The sequence below is a fragment of the Mustela putorius genome, unplaced genomic scaffold, assembly GCF_011764305.1.
Source record: "Mustela putorius furo isolate JIRA1106 unplaced genomic scaffold, ASM1176430v1.1 tig00537227_pilon_pilon_pilon, whole genome shotgun sequence".
NCBI classification, from domain to species: Eukaryota; Metazoa; Chordata; class Mammalia; order Carnivora; family Mustelidae; genus Mustela; species Mustela putorius.
In genome coordinates, this window is record NW_025422368.1 from 44,963,320 (window position 1) to 44,987,318 (window position 23,999).

The following is a 23,999-nucleotide window of genomic DNA, read 5'->3' on the forward strand; positions in this document are numbered from 1 at the left end:
ATGTTACCATTGTTCTACATTGTTTTATGATGTGAACCTGTGTTGATGTGCTGAACGAGGCTGAAGTTTCCAGAGGGACGGCGGTGAGGGATGGAGCAGTTCCTGCAAAGTGGAAGGGCATGTGTTCCAGGCCACAGGAATTACCTTGGATAGGAGAACAGTGTTTTCTGTCAGACTTGGGGAAAAGAGGAAAGAAAATATACAGATCCAGAGATATTTATATACATGAGGATCCAGACAGGAAAAAGAGTGAATTCCTCTGTAATGAGTTCTACTTTTTTTTCTGAAAAATAGAAAACAAATCCAACAGCTGAGAGTAAGGCTGAAAAGTCATTATGCCAAGACCCTGGTACTGAGTGAGTAGAAACTTATATGCAAGTCTTTTCCCCTATGATCCACCATCTCCATGGCAGAGGAACTCTGGATGTTTTTAGCCTCCCCAACCACCTGTTACAGGGAGAAGCACAAAACAAGTGTTCAAGACGCATTCTGGTTGATCTCAATTCATAATTTCTTTTCTTTTTTCTTTCTTGTTATGGTAATAATCATTCTCTCTCTCTCTTTTTTTTTTCTTCCTAGTCCTGATGACATTGTATTACTTGCGAAATCCAAGTCATTGATTTTTTTTTTTTTAATTTCATGGTTCATATTAAAACTCTTATCTTTCATAAAGTTTTCATAAATAATCCCTTCATAAAATCCATGCTGAAATAGCTTCTGGAAAAAGACTTCGCTGTGTCCTTTTTCTGGAAAAAGGCATGAATACTTGTAATTGCCTCCCTTACTTCACTATTTTTTCCCTTTTTCCAGAAAAAGGACACAGCGAAACTTTTCAGGGTTCTGAATGCCACATGGCATCATGCCATTTTGTGCAGGCAAATACCACTTCGAGAAAATGTAAACCAGAACTCATAGAGTTAAACGTAGGAAATGGAACATAAGTAAATATCTTCAATACAAAATATTTTTGCAATGCAATGCAAAATATTTGCATTGAAAAACTCTGTCAGCTTTTAACAAAATGACAAGTACACATGAATAGATTCCTTAAAGTAACTTTTTTTTTTTTTTACATGGGGTCCTATATAACTTTCTTTGATGCATAATAAGTTAGTACAACTAAATCCTAAAGAGTTCAGAGTTCCCACCAATTGAGGAGTCGTCCAGAGGTTGATATGCATTTCTGAAATGCCAAAGGTGCCTGGAAAGTCCATTGCCATGGATGGATATTTAATTACATGTTCTGGAAACTTCTACATTAATGTGAAGTAATTTATTGGGTGCTTCATGACACATATTTACTCCATGTTTATAGTTTCCTTATTTAAGTATGTTCATAAACCCCACGATCAGATTTGGGTTCACCACCCAGCAACATTTATTGTTCTTCTTCTAAGCTTAGTACTATGTAGAGTTTCAGAGGAATTTAAAAATAAATGTTAGAACCTATTTTTCATGAGAAATATATAATGTGGGCTAGTCAGGAAAGTTCAGACACATGAGACACAAACCATCTGGTCAATAAGCACTTACTACATATTTAATGTAATGAATATTTATTGAGTCACTATTATGTGTAATGCGTGTACCAGACACTGTGGAAAACTGAGGCCCCTTCCTTGACGAGTTTATGTAAACCAGGTCTTGTTACAACTGTCTATTTCCTTTGCTGTTTTGTTTTTTTCTAGAACTTATCAGTGCTTGAAATAGTATGCATGTTTGTCTTCCCCCAGTAGAATAAAAGAGAGCTTTTTATTTTGGGTCCCCAGAATTGGAAGCAGTGCTTAACATATAAAAATGCTCAATAAATATTTGTTGAATAAATGAAGGACTCTTGTGTATTTAGAACAGGGAGAAACTAATGCAAAGTAAAGTGATCCACGGATGAAGCTCCCCTTGGCCTATCAGGGAATGAAAGGTTAGATATCCACGTGGGGAGGAAATGTCAGCCAGCAAAAAGACAAAGAAAGCTCTCACAGCTGAGTCTCTGAGGCTGTTTGTTAGTGTTATGGTTAAACCATTTTCTTGCTGTAGGTTTCCATCAAATTAGTTTCACATGTGGTCTTTCCCATTCCTAGAATTGATAAGTATTTAACTTTCAAACTCTTAAATATTTTGATATGGTGGCTATAAAGTTGAACCTGAGAAACTGCTTGGCAAATGGGATAAATTTTTGTGGAGGTCATCAGTCAGATTATGAAATCTAAAAAACTGTAAAAAGGCTGGGCTTTTCTGTTCCAAATGTCCTTAATGGAGATTGAATTCCAATGGCATCCATGCAAATTTCCCAAAGCCTTGTGGAATGACTGGGATTGATCTCAGTCGGGACTGTGTTCTGGGTTGCACCGCACTTATCCAGGTCACACGGAGACCTTTGTTTGGTCCTGGGGTTGGGTCAGCAGATATATCCATTCTCCCCATCCCAAGTCATGGTCATCTGCCTAGAGGAGTTATGATCTTGTTGAAGGGCAATCGATCTCTTTCTTAATATGAAGACTTTTCCAAACAGCAAAATGTGGACATAAACAGGTGGCCTTCATTGGTTACTGCCTTCCTAATCTAGTTCTCAAGGAATAAAATTTGGATTTTAAAACGAGACTGTGAACTTCAGTTCAGATTGGAGTGATCTTCAGACTGTCATGCCCTTTTACTGAGGAATTTTAAACAAAATGACATCTGGCCAAAGGGTGAGGGCACAAGGCCAACGTATTAGTACTGTTCATGACCAGACCTTCCTTTCCCACACCCACCCATGACAAACTTTGTCAGCATGACAAAGTTTCCGATCAGCAGTGGCAAAAGTAGGGCAATTGTTCACAGTCCCTAGAGAAAAGTGAAGCAGTGCAAAAAGTCACAAGAGCTTGTTAATTCTTGATAATTCTTCAGGGCTTATTTAAGTGCACTTATTTAAGTGTATCTCTGCAAGTTTGGATCCCACCTTCAGCACTGGCCAGCTTTGTAGCCCTGTGTAAGTTAACTAATGGGATATACATGCGCTTCAGTTTTCTCATCTGTACAATGAAGATAATTATTATTATTTTTCACAGACTTGGAGGTATCATAATTACTGTTGTTAAGTCTTCAATAATTATTAGTAGTAGACCTAATTATTTGTACGAAAGGAGGGAATTTTAACCATTAATTAACCATTTAAGATGGTTAAAAAATTCAAAGTGTAAAAATATGTTATATGAATAATTTCAGAACAGAAAAAATACACAAAAGTTCAAGTTTATCATAGTAACTGGTGAGTAAGTAAACATAAAAGGAAGATGGAAACAGAATGCCATGAGGATTGGCCTAGTGTCAAAGTCACTACAGAATGTCTTCTTAAGGTACTTGGGGTCTAACCCTACTTTTGGCTTTTATGTAAAATTATAGCCTACAATAACTTACACAGTATCTAACCAGCACTGATCAAAATAAAAATAAAAGATAAACAGTGTGCACTGACCAGAAGATGACTGTAATTAAATAAAGTCTCATGACTGGACATGACTGTGTAAGTATGTTCGATATGCCAGACTCTCAGCTTCCCCAAATTAATTAACTCCCTAATGAAAGTTGTCTGCTATCAGAATAACCAATTTACTTTTTTCAACAATATAGCCACATTAGTTTTCAATTAAGATTCAAAAAGCCAAGTCCTGATGAGCAAGGCAGTCGTAAATCATTTATGAATGCCCTACTTTTATGTAATGTTACATCTATTATTCTGCTTCAATCCTCTAGCACGCTTCTTTACTTGTGAAAAATTAATGCTGAGGTTATTTTATGAAGATTATACCCACTTGGAAGGCAGCTATTCCAGGAAGCATATTCTAAAACTGAGAATGCAATCTCTTCAAATTTAGCAAGCTGACTCCTAAAATGCCCAATTAAATTTTCATAGTTTCTTTTGTTTAATCGACAAATTTTCAGTCCAATAATTCTAATGAACCAATAGCTATCATTTCTTCTTCCTTCATAACAGGGTGAACTATTTCCCGGGTATTGTTCCCCCCCCCATTCAGAATCAAAGGACTCAGGAACTTTCATATGTTGGAAAACATTCAAAGCTTAAAATTGCCGAGTCCCAATTCCATTTAGAACAACCTGCAGGGAGTTTGTAGGGCCCAAAGCCATCAGAACTCTTGGTTTCCTTTGATCTTCACTTTGGCCACACTGCTATTCCACAATCCCACCTTCATTAAATTCCGTTGTCATGCCAGCATCCTGGGGGAAGCAACATTCCAGGCGAGTGTTTTAATATGCAGCCGACATCTTCTTCGAGTCAAAGACAGGAGAAAAGTCATAGAGATATAAAACACAATTTCATAACCATCCAAAAATAGGCAAGCCTCATGTAAATTGTAACCGGGCACTATAAAATCAGACACTAAGATTCTCCTTCCTCTATCAGCGGCTGCATCATTTCTGCATAATTACCTGGCATGTGGCAGACTGGAAGCCAGTCCCAAAGCCATGTGCTCAGACATCCACTACCAACTTTAGATGAACCATTTCTCTTAGTTTGAATTCTTGAAAGGAAAAAAATCCTAAAGGGCTAGGCTTGTTTCTTGCGAGTGTTCTTCACAACAGGCCAAGTTATAGGCTATTCAGTGAAGGGTGGGGTGTCATTGGCTTAGGAAACTTTCTGTGGTCCCATCAGCTATGGCCAGAAAGGGGGGTCACATGATCAACAGGGTTGTCTTTTCAGGGTCTGTAGGAGGACTGGTAATCAGTGAGCTTGTCTCCATCAGGTTTGTAATTACTACCTCATTCAAAGATGCAACATTCATTCGTAACTAAGTTCTCATAAATACTAGCTGCCATTATCAATATTGTTGTCACTTCATCATTTATTCATTCATTCAACAACTATTTATTATCCAGTTATTTAACAAATATTGACTAATCACCCATTGTATGCCAGCCACTCTGAGACCGTAGTCATAAAGAAGATGAAGGTCTTTATTTAGAATAAAGTAGATTCTAGGGTCACCTGGGTGGCTCAGTCAGTTAAGCGTCTGACTCCTGATTTTGGGTTAGGTCATGGTCTCGGGGTTGTGAGACCAAGCCCTGCAATGAGCTAATGCGCTGGGCATGGAGCCTGCTTGGGATTCTCTCTCTCTCTCTGCTCCTCCCCTCTATAAACATTTTTTAAAAAGAAATTCTAAATTTTAAAGAACTGATATACTTATGAAACAGTCCTAGAAAGTGGGAAAGGATGCTTATTTTCCAAATGACAGGCAGAAAATTTTGCCTGCAGTGAAATGGAAGGACTGTCTCAGCCTCTCCTGGGACACAGCAACCAGAGTGTTTTGCCTAGATATTTAGGGATTCACACAAAGTTCTCTACACGTATAGAGAAAGTTACTGTCCCTGCCCAAATTATCTGAACAAATGTCCTCTAATATGCATATTAATGCTGAGTTTTGGGAATCACGATTATAAACTCAGATACTTAAACTACGGAGTACATGCAGTTAAAATAAACGAGTGAACTAGGCTAGGTGTCATAATCATCAGACGACGACAAAGATGAAGGTGAACGGGAGAGCACATATTCTGTCTGAAGGCAGGAGCAATTATGTAGCCATTTGGAAACATGGCACTGTGATACTAGAGCTCCCAATTCTTTTTTTTTTTTTAAGATTTTTTTATTTATCTATTTGAGATAGAGAGACAGAGTGAGCAGGGAGAGGGGCAGAGAGAGAGAGGGAGAAGCAGTCTCCCTGCTGAGCCAGGAGCCCAATGTGGGGCTTAATCCCAGGATCCTGGGACCATGACCTGAGCTGAAGGCAGGTGCTTATGGACTGAGCCACCCAGGTGCCCCTAGATCTCCCAATTCTTAAAGAAATATCTCATATGCACATCTTTTTTGTGTAAAATTCCTAACTTAAGGGGAAAAAAGGCACTGAGGACTATTTAAAGTGTATCTTGGGGCTGCATCCAGCTTGGGGTCCACCAAAGCATAAGCCCCATCTGATAGCAAGGGCATAAGTTGGCCTGGTCAGTTATACTCTTGCCTTAAAGAGATACACATGAGGGAACCTCTGAATTCAGTGTCCCAGGAGATGCTGGGGTAGTTCTGAGCTATCCAAAGTCATGTCGTTACCAGTGGAGAAATCACCAGGGTCAGTCAGTGACTGTGGTGGGTTGAACAGCCCGCACCCAAAGACGTCAATATCTTAATCCTATGAATGCTACTTTACATAGGTACTTTACAGATGTGACTGAATATCTTGAGATAGAAAATTATCCCAGATTTTCCAGGTGGGCTCAATGTAACCGCAAGAGCACTTACAAGCGGAGAGTCAAAGAGAGAGACAGGTCAAAAGGATGCCATTGCTAGAAGGGAGCCAGCAACCAAGGAACACAGGTGGCCTCTTGAAGCTAAATAAAGGCAAGGAACAAATTTCTCCCTAATTGCCCTCTAGGAGAAACTAGCCATGTGGACACCTTGACTTCAGCCCAGTGAGATTTTGGACTTCTGACCCCCAAAATTATGTGATAATAGATGTATTGTGTTAAGCCATTATACTTATGGAAATTTGTTCCAGCAGCCATAGGAAACTAATACAGCAACACAGAACTTTCCAAAAAGCCGAGCAACCTCTTCTGGATGCTATGATTCAGAGCAGACCATGGGAGCATCACAGTGGAAACTATCACCAGACCCAGGCCATGAACTTCAGAGCTCTCTGGAGCCAAGGGAAACTACTATCTGTAAGAAGACCTTTGACCTTCCCTGTATGAATTAATTCTCTTGCTGTGAGCCCAGGAGGACAGTTGCCAATTATCTCCAGTCCTGACAAGACCTTTCCCAAAGCCCAAAGATGAAAAGGGATGCAGAGCTACATGGTGGAAAGAATACTGTCTCTAAAATCAAACGAGGTACTTTTTTGTGTGACAACCACCATGGAGGAGACTCCATGTCATTATCTGTAAAATGAGAGTAATAATATCCCATAGCGTTATGAGATAGGAGAATGAAAGTCCATGCCATCATGCTTTATGAAGAGTGGGAGCCTGAAAAATGGTAGAAATTGTTGTTTCTGTTACTCTTTTATTGTTACCCTACATTCCCTGGATTTGCAATGATCACAAGATTAAGTTTTCTATATACCCTCAGTGAATTAGCAGCTCCAAGGGAACAATGAACATCATTAAGTATAATTGTCATACCCTATTGCCTCAAAGACTGGGGAAACAGATGCTTCCAACATTGTGAAAATGTTCCATTTATAGTACAACCTCCTGTCACCAGAATGTCAGAAGAGTGAGAGGCTTCTGGAAAAGCCCACTGCCCTTAAGCCATCCTGACAACCATCATGTCCAATACACACACTGTGTTACTAATCCTTGTTAAAGAAGGCCTCAATGATTGCAGCTTCAGAATGTGGGCTTATGGGATTCAGCAGTCTTCTGATTCCACAAAGATGTACAACCATATTTCCACCAGTTTTCACAGTATTAGCACATTCACTGAGCAGAGGACATGTAAAGTGAGATCTTGAAAAACAGGCAAAGGACATGAACAAATTTTGGAAGAGGTTAAAAATACCACCAACACTTGGGATACACAGGATCAGTAGACTCTGAAATTCAAAACCAATGCCACAAACTCAAAAGATCTCAGGAGCCAGGCAAGACACCCAAGGGGTGAAGAATGTGCCAGTAGTGGGGCCAGTGCAGAGTGGGTGGGAGGCCCTGCTTGACAGCATTCCCCATCAATTCCTTGCTCACCCTTAGGGCCAATAGACTGACTTCAGCTCACAGATTATGAGCTTATGACCCCTCTGGCTATTGGATTGCCAAAAAATTCAACAGCAGCAAAGGCAACCTGAGAGAAGGCTGGATAGAGGAGCTCTTTGTCTGTAGAACATCCCTCTACCAAATCCCTGTATGTGCACTCTGACTGCTCAGATCTCTCCCAGCCCCTGGTCTCACTTAGCTCTTCTTAGAGGATTTTCCAAGCCTTGGTCACTCTTTCTCTTTGAGGGCAAAATTATATATCTGAAGACTCATTCATTCCCTCAGGACAAACTCCAGATCCACATAGCCTATCATGTACAGCAATATACATTATCATGCCAGTAGCATTAAGGCATGCTGTACACATAAATCCTTTGTTGGCAATATTTGGAAAAATTATATGGGGAATCTCTCAGGAGCTGAGTGTTGTTGAATATAAAGACTTTATTCATCCCAGACATTGTGGAAACGTGGTGGCATTATTAGAGTAAATTATTCTATGCTAATGGAAGTTTAGACCGTGACAAGCTGTTAGAGTATTTTCAAACAGGGAGGGCATCTCTTGTTACCTCCTATCATGCTTTGGCCTCATTTCCATCAGGCCTCCTTTCCACAGTGGGGAAGGCTGGAAGAGTCTGGAGAGGTAACAATAATGGCTCTCAGAGTGGCTCTTTTGAACATGACTTTTAAAACGACAGACTTAGTCTTTATGAACAGAAAATAATGAAAATAAATTGAGTAATCTTAGTGTTTATTGCTGCAGTCATGTAAATTTTTCATAGCCTATGAACAGAATTACAGTGATACCTAAGTTTTTTAAAAGTTCATTTTATTTTTTAAAGGTTATCCAAAATGCAGATATAATAGAATTCAGGTTCAGATACAACTTTTATTTCATGTTTGTAAAATTAGTTACTCTTATTTCTACAGAACATCCTATAATGACACGTTAAATAGGTTTCATAAAGGCAGGCAAGTTCACTGCAAAGGGTCGGCCAGAGTTCAAAGCCTGACTCCAGAGCCTGGCACATCACTTATTGCCCATCTTAAAAGTCTTTCAAAGAAACAGTGGCAGAAACATCCTGATGTCTTCCAACTCAACTATTCCAGTATTTTGGGGGCCAGGGTAGAGGTATGATAATGAAACTCTCTAAATGTGGGGCACCTGGGTGGCTCAGTGGGTTAAGCCTCTGCCTTTGGATCAGGTCATGATCTCAGGGTCCTGGGATCCAGCCCTGCATCGGGCTCTCTGCTCAGCAGGGAGCCTGCTTTCCCCTCTTTCTCCCCCTGCCTCTCTTCCTACTTGTGATCTCTATGTCAAATAAATAAATAAAATCTTAAAAAACAAGAAAAGAAAATACCTAAATGAGATAAATTTGGTAGAGGCCTGTTCATAGATAGTAACTCAATAAATGGTAACTATTATAATCCATCCAGAGATTTCTGATGTTCTTACTGGAAGAAAAATAACACTGAACGTTCAAACAATTTTACGATACCTGAATTTATGCATAACAAATATTTCAAAGGATTTTTCACATACATCAATTCACTTCATCATTAAAATCCTTATGGGTGAAATGGAGCAGATGTTAATATCCTAATTTTTCATGCAAATATTGAGATTCAGATCGGTATCTGATTCAAGATCCTGATGAACTTTCAGTCTCAAGGACGCCACCTCATATTTCTGAGCCTCTGTGCACAATGAGTGAATTGGACAGGTGGTGGATCCGACCACTTCCTCTAGGAGCACTCGTATGAATTTTGAAATCAATAGTTGCAACAAGTCAGACTTCACTGTGTGATAAACTGATCAGGTTGCCAACTTTCCAGATTTGGAAATGAGCTTTGAGACTCACTCCCTCTCATCAGTGCCCAGGAATAATGGAACCCTGAGACAGCAATTCAGGCCAGTCAAGATGCCTGGAAAATCTGGATATGCGGTGATTTTATTGACAATGAGAAATGACTGCATAGGAACCAAGGTTTGTAAGACCCATTTCGGGGAGTATTTTCATCCTGAAGTTAAACAGGATGGAGGCCCAGGCATGAAAAGAAGTCAGTTTTGTTGACTCTAAAATTAAAGCACAAGGAATTTAAATCACTGATGAGAAGTCTTTAAGAGAGCTGAATGATTTTCTCACTATGCTTGAACCTAGAGAACCAAAATACTTGAGATCCTTCAATGAGAATTTGATTTCCTGAGAGAGTGCGGGATGGATAGGACCACACTCATCCTATGTCCTCCTTCCCTCTGTGGGCTATCTCTACTGTCTTCTGCTGGAGTCATCTGTTTAGGCTATACTCTTCCCGTAAGAGTATACCAGGGACATAGTCAGAAAGGAACATTTATTTTCCCAGAAGCCAACATATAAGACACCCTAAAGACCAAAGTCTTTGTAAATGTTAGTGATGCAGTGTCAGGATGTAGGGAGAGCTAGTGACAAAATAAAGAATCTGTCAGTCACCATGGAAATGATCTCCCTTTTCTAAGCTGGTGATCTGAGGTTAGAAATTTTCCTTGTTATATGATAAGTGAGTTCTGAGGCTATTAATATCCCCACATAGACTGACATCAATGGCCAATGGTTTTACAGGACAGAATCCTTTTAACTACTCTTTATTGACAAAGTCATCTTTAAAAAAAAAAAGATTTTATTTATTTATTTGACAGAGAGAGAGTACAAGCAGGGGGAGAGGCTGAAGCAAAGCAGGGGAAGCCTGATATGGGACTTGATCCCAGGACTCTGGGATCATGACCTGAGCCAAAGGCAGTGGCTTAACCGACTGAGTCCCCCAGGTGCCCCAACAAAGTCACATTTTAGAAAACAAATTCTTCTGAAGAACTGAATACTCACTGAAATACCAGGCTAAAATAATAAATAGTACTCGTTGGGCCTTCACTGAGAGTTCTATTGACTGATGATTAAATGTTTTGAGCAAGTACAGTCTTCTGGTTTCCATGTCCAAACTTTTCAAACATAACAGTGACAACCAAGTAGGGAGGGCGGAGGTATCACTTGGGAGACCACTGGAGTCAAGCACAGTGACACTGAGATACTCAGAAAGAAGGTCAGAAACTCACAAAGAATGACAGACTGCCCAATACGATCAAGGAAGAAAACCAATCTGGAATATTCAAAAAAGTCAAGTTATTCTTTTGAAAGAAACTAGAAGCTTAATAATTTTTTTTAAGCCTTAAAAAAAAACCTAGAAGCAATAATGAGATATAAATTTACACCTATCATCACACACACAAACAGAGTGATAACACTGTTGCTGATAGAGACGGACGGTGGCTACATTAGCACTTACTGGTAAAAAATGGAAGTTCCTACTACTGTTGAGAAAAATTCAGTTATATATTATCTCAACATAGCAATCTTACTTTTGGGCATCCATTCCACAGAAATAAAAGCATTAGTATGTAGCAGCATATGTACCAAAATGTTTTTACAACATTATTCACAGGACCAAAAACAAGCGTGGAAACAATGTGAATTAGTATTAATGCAGGAGTGGTTGCATAAATTGTGGTATAACAACACCATGAAGCTATATGCACCATTAGAAAGAATCAATCATGACCATCATGACCATTGATTAGAAGTTTTCCATCAATGGGAAAGAAAGGGGGAAAAAAGCAGGGAAGTATCTAGAATATTATATTATTTTTGTGGAACACAAAGTGAAAAAATCCTACTATAGGTATATGTGTGTATATATGCACATATTTATAGGTGAGTGTGCACACATGTGCTTATATATGTTTGTGTGATTATGTGAGTGTAAAGAGAATAAACCAAAGGATACACCTTCGATTCTAGTGTGAGTGCTCAGAGGATATGGGGCTTCAACAGAAGATGAAGCAGGTAAAGGGAAGGAGGAGAGGGAAAGCCACAAAAAAATTAAACAATAATGAATGCAATAAAAAATGAAATTAATGATTTCTCACTTACGTAGAACTACACAAGCATAAGTGTATCCACGTGTGTGAAGAAACTAGGGAAAGACAAATGAGAATGTTAAATCTGCCTTTGTAAGAATGACCATGATATATTGTTAAACAGAAAAAAAAAAAAAAAGAGATACATTGTTAAACAGAAAAAGAAAAAGCCCTTCACAAAGGTTGTTTTTAAAAGGAGGCAAATGTAATCATCTGAACACAAACCAATTAAAGATTTGTATAGCAAAAGACACCATAAAAAAGAGAAATGACAGTCTGGGAAGAAATAAATGCAACCCAAACGGCAGACAAAGCAATTATGTCCCAATAAGCAAAGAGCTTCTACAAATTGTTAAAAAAAAAAAAATTAACCTGATATGCAAGTTATGAATAAGCAACTGCATGAGAGGGAATCCAAATTACCAACACATGAGGGATGTTCAGTCCTTTATATCATCGTGGAAATGCAAATGGAAGCAATAATGAAGTACAACTTTTACTCCCTTGGTCTGCAGAAATGAGGAACGACAACTGCTGCTGCTGGGCAGACTTCGAATCAGTCAGGCACTCTTATGTTATGGGTAGGAAGGTGAATTGCTACAACTCTTCAGAAAACAAAAATTTGGTGATATATTAATTAAAATAGTTTAAATAATCTCTGTTTTTAAAATCTTTTATTCATATGTGTAAAATATATGAATGAACAAACAGTATACATTTATGTATATAAACATACATTATAGGTACATACATATATATGTTCCTTTTTCTCCAAGGGTATATTATACAAGATATTTATTGTGGCAGTTTTATTGTGGCAACTATGAAATATATACACAAAGTAAGAAAACTACAAACAACCTGGATGTAGTTTGTTTGATGAGTGTACAAACAACCTCAGATGTAATCTGAGGAGTAGTTTAAGAAAGTATGGTGTATATATAAACTTGAAAATTAGGCAATTACTTAAAAGAAACAAATCAAATTTATATCTGAACACTCTGAGGTACAGCATGAGGCAGGAATCCATAAGAATCCAAGAGGAGAACATAGGCAGTAACCTCTTCAACATTGGCCACTGCAACTTTTTTCAAGACATGTCTCCAAAGGCAAAGGAAACAAAAGCAAAAATGAACTTTTGGGACTTCATCAAGATCAAAACCTTCTGCACAGCAAAGGAAACACTCAACAAAACAAAGAGGCAACCCACGGAATGGGAGAAGATATTCGCAAATGACACTACAGACAAAGGGCTGATATCCAAGACCTACAAAGAACTCCTCGAACTCAACACACACAAAGCAGATAATCACGTCAAAAAATGGACAGAAGACACGAACAGACACTTCTCCAATGAAGACATACAAATGGCTAACAGACACATGAAAAAATGTTCATCATCACTAGCCATCAGGGAGATTCAAATCAAAACCACATTGAGGTACCACCTTACACCAGTCAGAATGGCCAAAATTAACAAGACAGTAAACAACATGTGTTGGAGAGGATGTGGAGAAAGGGGAACCCTCTTACACTGTTGGTGGGAATGCAAGTTGGTGCAGCCACTTTGGAAAACAGTGTGGAGATTCCTTAAGAAATTAGAAATAGAGCTTCCGTATGACCCTGCAATTGCACTACTGAGTATTTACCCCCCAAAATACAGATGTAGTGAAAAGAAGGGCCATACGTACCCCAATGTTCATAGCAGCGGTGGCCACAGTCGCCAAACTGTGGAAAGAACGAAGATGCCCTTCAGTGGACGAATGGATAAAGAAGATATGGTCCATATATACAATGGAGTATTATGCCTCCATCAGAAAGGATGAATACCCAACTTTTGTATCACATGGATGGTTTTGTATCAACATGGATCTCTTCCAGTAGGAAGAGATTATGCTGAGTGAAATAAGTCAAGCAGAGAAAGTCAATTATCTATGGTTTTGCTTATTTGTAGAGCATAAGGAATAACACAGAGGACATGGGGGGATGGAGAGGAGAAGGGAGTTGGGGAAAACTGGAGGGGAAGGTGAACCATGAAAAACTGTAGACTCTGAGGAACTAACAAAGGGTTTTGGAGGGGAGGGGCCATGGGAGGTTGGGTGAGCCTGGTGGTGGGTATTGTAGAGGGCATGCATTGCATGCAGCACTGGGTGTGGTGCATATACAATGAATTCTGGAACACTGAAAAGAAAGAAATCAAATAAATAAAAATTTTAAAAAAGACTCTGAGGTACATCTATGACTTTCTATTTTTAAGAAAAGCCAGTTGTAGAGTAAGCATGACCAAGTTTTAAAACAACAAAATATATATGTATTTAAAATAGAGAAGTGTATAGTATAAATTAGAAAGATTTACATCCCTACACAATTATAAAGGTAACTTCAATTACCTGGAGTATGTGTTTATATGTGTGGAATCCTTCTTACCTGATCTTCCCTAATAAATTGGGAATAAATTATTAGGCTATTAATAAATTATTGGGTTATCATTCAGTTATTCTGCATTTGGGTTAATAATACCTTCAAAAAAAAATCTTCTTTATAACAGAGTTTCCTGACAATACAGCTAATGCTAAGATCCTAAAGGCAATCAACACATTATTTTACTTCAGAAAATTTTATATTTATTTATTTATTTGAGAGAGAGAGAAAGCAAGCACAAGAGAAGGGGGAGGGGGAGGGGCAGAGGGAGAAGGAGAGAAATCCTCAAGCAGACTTCTTGCTGAGCAGGGAGACCAACGTAGGGTTCGATCCCAGGACCCTGAGATCATGACCTGAGTGGAAATCAAGAGTCAGATGCTTCACTGACTGAGCCACCCAGGAGCCCCATACTTCGGAAAATTTTAGGTGAAAACAAAGAGATGCACCTGGGAGCCCGTGACCAGAGGTGACCACAGAGCCGGTGTTAGCACATTCTGGCTGATGGAAAAGATGGTCAGAGGTAGAGGTAGAGGTGAGGGCTGGCTGCGAGATCCGAGTTCAAAGACAAAACAAGTCATAAGGCAGATCTCCAGGCTCAGAAGACCTGAATTGCTAGTTGGTAGAACAAAGTAGGTACTCAGGAAGGGAAGATGTCAAGAACCCAGGTAATTAGCATATAAGGTAATTAGTATATAAGCGAGGTTCTAGTCAGGGCGACCATATGGTACTGTGCAAGCCTTGTGATGTGCAGCTTCACAGGACGCTGTTGGCTTAAACATGCGAAGGGTACCTCCTAGATATCTACAACAGGGCAGGAGGCTGTTACAATGCAGAGATTCTATCCCAGGATCAGAGATTAAAATAGACAATTCTGCTGAGTATCATCATCATCATCACCACCACCACTACTGTGACAGCTGACATTATGACCATGTGTCAAGCCTTCTGGAACAAATCCATTGTTCTAGAAAGAATCAAAGGAAGTAGCCTAGTCAGGTATGACAATCACCATTAACATGAAAAAACAAAGACTCAGAAACATTCCTGATTCACCCAAGATCTCAACGGTAGTCAATGGCCAAACAGACATATGAATCCAGGAGGTCTCCTTCTAAAACCATCTGTTTCCACTCTCTTAATCTGCTCAGAAAGAGAATGAACATTGGTCCTTTACACTGGGATTGGCCTGCAGAGCAGAGAGTCAACAGACCATTGTACACCTTGTTTTCCTTTCATATGAACTATATTTTCTTGTTTTCTTAAACCTCACGAGTATACACATTCTACCTTCAACGGATTTCTTGCTGTGTGACATTCAGACTCAACCTGTCCAATACTGATGGCTATTTTGTCATAGTGACTGTTTAGGCAGATGCACTACAGACAGAATTTATAGCAGCTTATGAAAACACCTACAATACAAAATAAAACTGAATAAAAAGTAAGGAAATGAGGAAATTGAATTAGAAGGAAAATGACTGAAGAAAGCAAACATGCAGCCAAAAATGAAGTTAGTTCACAAAATAAATAAGGCACTCCATAAAGTTCTCTATATTTGCTAGAGGTGGACCGCAAATTTGGCTCTCAGCAGGAAGAGAAAGAAGGAAACATGATTCACAGCATTTAAAAGATATAATTACAAGCCAACGAGTGGCTCAGGAGAAATACAAGTATTCTTGGTACTAAGACTCAGAAGTTATATTTTCCGTTGTTCCATATAATGCTAATAATAGCAGCTGATTTTTATAAGGACCTGACTATGTGTCAGGCCTGATGCTAAGTGCTTTGACTCCTTTATCTCAACAAGTTCCCCAAAATTCCACAAGATGGGTTTTATTAGTATTACATTTTTACAGTTGAGGAAACTGAAATACAGAGATAGTAAGCAAGTCCCTGGGCAAAAAACACAATTTGTAAGTGCCAGATTTGAGATTCCAACACAGTTCTGCCGACTCCAAAGCTAGTCTTCCACTACATGACTTCCATTTAGGAGCTATACTTTGACCCAATCCTTAAGTACCCTTGAATATCCAACAGAATCCCTCAAGATCCAAAACTGTCTCGTTCCCACCACGCTCTCTCTGCCACCTGAACTCTGTTTTTGTCATTGTACTTAGCACCACCTGAAACTGTGTTCAGTTGTTTACTTATTTTATTGTCTTTTTCCTATTAGCATGTGAACTACAGAGCTGCAGTGATCTTATCTTTTAATTTTCTATCCCAAGTCTGCTTTACTGTCTAAAACATAGAAAGTAGGCAATAATATTTTTGAACAAATGAAAGTTGCAAGGAGCAAGGAGTACCTAGGTGTCCATTCAACAAATCTGCACGTCTAAAAATCCAGTTGTTTCTATTCTTAGCTCCTTACAGATATTAATCACATATTTTTCTCTAGTCTTCTATGACTTATACCAAAACGCACCAAGTCCTTTAACTTAGCTATTTCTCATAATCCCGCCTGGTGTAGACTTGATTTTATTCATTTGATCTTATAATTTCAAAAAAATTATGCTTAAGAATATAGTTGTCACCATCACTTGTCACACATGAGATTTTCTTTTTTATTCATTTGACAATTAAAAAAAAGATTGCTGATTTTTAAAAAGCCTACATTCAAAGAATTTGCCTAATGGCCTGTTCAACATAGATTTTGCTATTTGCTGCCCAATGTGTCCTATTTAAAAAACGGACCAGTTCTAAAAAAGAGAGAGAGAGAGAGAGCAACATGTGCTTAAAGCACAAAGAACCAACAGGAGCTTGTTCTGGTTAAATACCAATTCCAGCTGTCATGTTTTTAGGCAGGAAAAATTATCAAATTCTTAAACAAAGCAGCTTCACTAGGTTCATACTAGGAACATGAGATAATTAAGAGGTTTTTTGAACTACAGACACACAAACACATGTAAAACCCCAAGACATTCAGAATAATTGATTGGATGATATTAATAAATGCAATTCAGGAAATGTAGAATAAGACAGATTCTTAGCCCCGATTGTTGGTTGCATATCCTCAGGATTTCTTGGAATTCATGTCAGGTGGCTGTCATTTCCAGGGAGGGCAGCAAACAAATCTCACAAACACATCTCCTCCTGCAATCTTAGCGATTGTCAGTGAATAGGTGGCCTATCCCGCAAAAATAGTTCTTCTTCTTCTTTCTTCTTTGAACTTATCTGTTGCTAACTTACTGTTTAAGTAAAAAGACGAAATCATGTGAAAATGTTGGCTAAATGGACAAATGTGAAATAGATGATGTCCTCTTGACTTATTTTTCTGAACTCAAATGACCCAAATATGGCACACAGGTAATGAAAGAAATAACTTGGTACGAGGATAATGTCTGGATTATACGTTCATACCTTAAAAACAAAATTTGGAAAAGATTTAAAGCACAAGATTATGACCAACCTCATTATAAAAAGACAATGATATGTGGCACAATGATGTTGTGATTTATAATTTTTAAAAAAAAATTTGTTTTGTCTTCATCCACAGTTCCTGGCACAAAGCTCCTAAAACTCTTATAGTTTCCTATCCAACAGCAATAGGGACATCTTTAGCCATATTATTTCGTTTCCAGAGCCATAGAGTTGAACGAGGTCTCCTTCATTATTCATAACAAGCCCTTGCCATTGGTTTTATGTTAATAAGGTGACTTTTGGAAACACTCCAAAGGTGGGCAGTCAGGGGGCCAAGGGAACCAACCAAGTGATCAGAGCCTTCAGTCCCACCCCTCATGTTCTAGGAAGAGGAGGGGAGCTGGAGGGTGAAGAAAAGTCAATGACCAATGATTTAATCTGGCATGTCTACATAAGGAAGCCTCCATAAAAAACACAAAGAATGGAGTTTGGAGAACTTCTGGGCTGGCGAACACAGGGTGGTGCTGACAGAACAGAGAAGACGGGGAAGCTCTGCACCCGTTCCCTCTGTCCCATGTCCCTCCTATTTGTCCGATGCCTCTCTTCTGCTTCCCTATGCCCGACTCGTAATAGCTTTTAGAATTCCCTGGCAGGGGCGTCTGGGTGGCTCAGTGGGTTAAAGCCTCCACCTTCAGCTCAGGTCATGATCTCAGGGTCCTGGGATCGAGCCCCGCATCGGGCTCTCTGCTCAGCGGAGAGCCTGCTTCCTCTTTCTCTGCCTGCCTCTCTGCCTACTTGTGATCTCTGCCTGTCAAATAAATAAATAAAATCTTTGAAAAAAAAAAAAAAAAAAAAAGGAACTCCCTGGCAATATAGTAAGTTAGCAGATCTGATCTCCAAGTAGATAGTGTCAGAACTGAGTGAAATCGCAGGACACCCCCCTCTCCCTCTGCAGCTGGTGGCCCAGAAGTACTTGGTGCCGGAAACATGCCCCATGTTCACATCCGATGGCCAGACATGTCATAAACGAAGTATGGAGAGTAAAGAGCAGAGGAGAGAGACACAGGAGATATTTTGCCTTTACATTTGGGGTGAGGAGTGGGGTTTGCTAGAACAGGCTTGGCTCATGGAAACATGCGGTTTGGAAGGGAAAGGATGACAGGGCAGGGGGTTGCCCTGTGGTCACTCCGGGTATGAAACTGCAGCTATGCTATACTCAGTTACTAAAGGTAAAAGCTGCCAATGAGGAAGCTTCGCAATTTTGCCTGGGAGAGAACCTTCCAAAGGCTTTAAGCTCCTGTGTTTTCCTAAACAAGACAAAGGGACAAATTGTTTCTGCCATCAGAGCTATAGCGATCAAGCTGAGGGAACTAAGGCATTTGCTAAAGGGCACCAAACCCATCACGCCCAGGCAGGGTCAGAAGCCCAGAAAGCCCAACATAATTATCCACTCGCAGTTAGATTTTAAAGTGGAACATTTTATAATCACAACAAAACAAACAGAAACCCTAAGCATGCTTCATAGGATTTATAATTAGATAGAAATAGAGAAAGAAAGAAGGAAAAGAAAGAAAGAAAAAGGGACAAAGTCACTCATAGAAGGTACAAGAGAACAGTTCTTAACAACCAGAAAATCCATAGCATCATTTTTAGAGAGAGATCTGACAAGAAAAAATTAGCTCCAAAGGAAAGATACCCTCTTTGTTCATCTGCAGACACCATTTCTTTTTCCACTATTGGGGAAATTTTAGATTACAACAAGTTTTTAGGTGCCCACATGAAGACATACAGCACTTTCTAATTTCCTCAATGAAAAATCTTGAAATACAACATGTTGTGTGTTCTTAACAGAATATCCTCTTTTTTGTCCTACTAACTTCTTTGGCTGCTGGAAATACTTCCCTTGCTTTAGATTAAAGGTTGATGGAACATAAATAATTTGGCCAAGCGAAAAAAAAAAAAAAATAGACCCCATATTATAACTACATATGGATTTCATAAAAGGAATAGTTTCCCTTAGGATAAGCTCTCTAAATTTCTCAATAATATTAATCAGGCAGTTGCAATGAAAAGAATACTATGTTTGTTAGTCACAGGCAACATTTATTTCTCCTCAGAATTAACTGGTTTAAACCACTGAGTGTGTTTGGAATGTAAATCAATACATAAAATGGTAAAATCTATTTACCATACAATGGTATTGTATACATTTCCAAATAATCTCCATTCCATACAATGGAATTTTTAGCAGTTGTTAAAAATGATGCTTTTTAAAAATGTCCAAAATTTTATTTATATTGATTAATATGTTTAGGCCTCTGCCTTTGGCTCAGGTCATGATCCCAGGATCCTGGGGTCAACTCCCGCATTGGGCTCCCTGCTCAGCAGAGAGTCTGCTTCTCCCTCCCCTTGTCCCCCTAGCTCAAGATTTTTCTTTGTCTCATGCTTTCTCTAAAATAAAATAAATTAAATTAATGCTGCAAGCTTTATGTATGCAGATTCCATATATCTGTAATCTATATCTACGTATATGAGACTATACAGATACATGTATCAATATGACATTATTATCTAACAGCTAAGGGTTACTTTTATTCCTATTTTTCCTTCTCTTATATTTCTAAATATTCTGAAACTCTATGAAAGTACATGAATTTTGGAGTCAAGACAAAAATATTACTAAATATCCAATATCCAATTAGTATGATGATCCATCAAACCAGTTCTCTTAAGACTCCAGTCATTCTAATGTTGAGTCTAAATGATCCACAACAAGCAGACGCACTGAGCGGTCCAGTGTCCAAACCTCACACAGATATCGCCTCAGCTTGACCTCAGCTTGACCTCCAACATTTCCAGAATGTGTTCCAGCATCCTCCTTGCTGCTTTAGTAGTGAGAAATGGAGAAAAGCCACAGATGGCGACAATTGTGACTGTCGGGATGCCAAGCTCAAGAATGAAATTTCTACTTCAAGACAATTTGCAGGAGTATGATAATATCTGGAGACTCTAGGCACAAAGCTTTCCAAAATGCAAATGTTTGGGATAAAAAGAAAGGTGATAATATATAGAAGATCTGATAGATGAACATGAAGCTAATTTAGGTTACAAAAAGAGCAAAAACCTAGCCAAATTTCTAAGTAGATAACAGAATTTCTTTTTCTAGACTGTCTTAAAAACAAAATCTGATTTGACAGTGTAGTTCCTTTCTGATTATAATCTCTAGACTGGCCATCATGGATCTTATACCTCTTATTCTCAGGCTTCAACATTAACTTGTAGGTCTCAATGAGTATACTTTCAGAGGATGAAAATTAACATTATCATTAGCTTAAATAAAATGTAATCCATAAAGTTAAGTTGTCTATTGACAAAGTGTACAATACTTCCCCAAAGCAAAGGAGGGCTTATGGTAAAATTTTAAATGTTGGAGTTTTGAGGTCAGACAAATTGGGATTTGTATTCTGATGGTAGCCCTTACTACTTACTTTAGAACCAAGAGAAAGTTATTGGTATGGGGCCTTAATTTCTTTATCTGAACACTGCAAGCTTATCCTGAGCATTTTAGATGCTTTATGCTTGAAGCTTCTTCATAGACATAGTTTCTTCCATCATGACTTATATGATGAAATTTCTATAAATTTACCTTTGGTTTCAGCATACAGTTTCCCCTCCTAAAGTTCATATGTAAGAGTATGTAACAAGCAATGGCAGAATACAAAGATGCCCCAATTTTGCTTTGAAGATCGTGGTACCCAAACTCTAAGATAATCCCCAATGATACTGGCCTCCTGGTAGTCATGCCCCTTGCTGTCCCCTCCCATGTGATCTGGAGACTAGGTCTTCATGACAGTCTTTGCATGCTTGGAGGAAGCCAACTTGTTGAGGAACTGAAGTCTCCCACCAACAGCCATGTGAGACTCCGAGTGGAGCCCTCAGCTCAGTCAAGTAGGCAGACGTAGCCGCCACTAACAGGTTGACTGCCTTAACCCCTGAGGCAGAAGAACTACACAGCTAATCTGCTCCCAGATTCCTGACCTTCAGAAACTCTGTAAATCATAGCTAGTTCTCATTTCAAGCTGCTAAATGTTGAGGTAATATGTTATGCAACAATAAACAACTAATACACAGATCAAATCCAAAAATGACAAAGTTGATAGGGTCTACAGACAAAATACCATTTTCAAGGAGGACAGAAAAGAAGTTTCTAAAATATAACTACATTTACTTGAAAATCAAGAAAAATGTTACACATTTTATTATTTAGCAAACATACCACCATAGTACATTTTTTCTCTCAGCTTTTTTATATTCATTTCTTCTAGGAACTTAGGACAGGTGTCCCAAGGCTGTATTGGAAGACATCTGAGTCACATTCTTCATTATAGTAGGCTTGTGTCTTACATCCATTTAGCATTTTGGGCTCAGTACTTAGTAGTTGACCCCAATACCCTTCACATAAAATAACATAATTTTCCCAAAGCCTGTGTTTGAATCACACTTTCTGTGAGTTGCCCACCATGAGCCAGCCACTTAGCTCAGGAATGAGCCCATGCACCTGCCTCCACTATAGCTCAACACAGCATTCTTGTCCCCTTCCCCCCGCCCCCACCCTGCATATAAGCAGCATCAAAAACTGTACAGGGGCAACCGTGGTTTTCATAAATTTGGGACATTCTTGAAACATAATATCATCTATGTGCATCTAACAGATTGCACTAAATCATCATCCTAACTGAGTGGTGGGACATATAGCCCAGGCACCTGAATTTTCTCCTCTGTTGGAGTAAATTTGCTGCCTCCTTGGGCCACTGTAAGAATCACATTACTGAGGCCAACTTGAAGTCCTCATATCCTCATTATTTCTGAAGGGGCTACTGTGTCTTAATAAAAATCGAAGTCAGATACTCTGCTTTAGCTTACATTTAACTGGCATCTGACATCTATTCTATCTTTGCTTGTTAACAGTGTCTCAATTTTTATTCAAGTAACCTCCCCTCCCAAAAACAGCTTGTGGGCTTTTATGGATGCTCTAGGGACGGCACACGTAGTTAAGGTTTGAAATAATTCACCTAATTTTATCACCGGGATGCAAGCTGTTCAGGGATGAAGTGAGTAATTAACTTCAATTGCACTAGTCCTACAGATGCCCAGGATATTACTGACGGTTGTGAAAGGGTCATTTTTTCCCACTAAACATGAACCTGCAAGGAAAAAACTCCAGGCGTTTCAGGAAACCACGTTGAGATGAAGAAAAGAGAATCTGTCTGAGAATGAAGTCACCCCAGGGAAAGCAGAGCTGGGAGATGGATCGTGGTCAATAATTTGCCTTTGATCAAACCATAGCTGAAGCTACACATACTACAGAAATGTTTGTTATTTGAACCACAAAATTTCCTCAAGTTTGGACTGGATTCTTGTCACTTGCCACAAAATATTCCTAACTAATAAACCTTCCCTGACATGGCAGAATTCCAATGGCAGGTACATAGGCTAAATGACCTTTTGGGACATTCCTTACACAGACATAAAATTATGATTAAAACAATATGTCTTTGGAGGCACCTAGGTGACTCGGTTGAGCGACCAACTCTTGGTTTCACCTCCAGGTCATGATCAAAGGGTCATGGGATCGAGCCCTACGTTGGGCACTGCACTCAGTGCAGAGTCTGCTGTTTCTCTCTTTCTAAAATAAATAAAATCTTTCCAAACAGAAATCAATGTCTTTTGAAAAGGCATCCAACAATTACTTATCCACATAACACACTAAATGCTACAGAATTTATTTACTGTGTCAAAGCATGAGAAGGCTGGACCTTCTAAGCCCCTCAGATCACATCTAGAAACTATCTCTTTCCCTGTAAGATGAAACTCAAAAACTGGTCCAGAGCAGAACCAAGCTGAAGAGAGCCATAACACAGAACGCAGGATGTAACTGAAACCCAGAGTTATCCAAAGCATTTGGTTTTAAAGGTCTTCTAAATCAACTGCCTGATAAAAATATTTTCAAAGAAAGTTTGTGTCAAAAAAACAGAGAATGTCTGCTGGTCTGGGTGAATGGTGGGCAAGACAAGATACTTTAGGAGTCTAGAAAACCTACAGAGACCATCTGAGGCTCCAGGAACGCCCCATCATCTCCTTACATGCTTAGAGAAGTCTTCCCTCTGTCCTAAGACCTGCCACTCTATCCTCTCTCTTCTCCCCCTTCCTTCCTCCCTTCCCATTTCCCTTTCTCATCATCCTCCCCTTCCTCTTATCCCTTCTTCTTTCTCTTCCTTTTATTTTCCTTCCTATGAAGACCATCCTATGAAGTAAGCCATAATCCTACGTTCAGATTCCAAAGCCTTCCTAGCCCCAGTTTTCTCACACTTTTCCCAGGCTAGAACATTCTTCACTCAGCAACATAGGCTGAACTTGCTGAACTGGAAAAGCCTACAGCTGCTTCCACGCTACCATTTTCATTCACACCTCTCGGTTCTCTACTTCCCAAGGTCATGGTCTTGCAGCCTTATGTATAACTATGGAATTTCCA

The 23,999-nt window shown here is 39.1% G+C and overlaps 1 protein-coding gene across 1 annotated transcript in view; it reads right to left on the minus strand.

The window, feature by feature from the left end:
- The window catches only part of PTPRR (protein tyrosine phosphatase receptor type R), a 240,454-nt gene that overhangs the window by 189,703 nt on the left and 26,752 nt on the right, over nucleotides 1–23,999 (minus strand). The window lies entirely within an intron of this gene.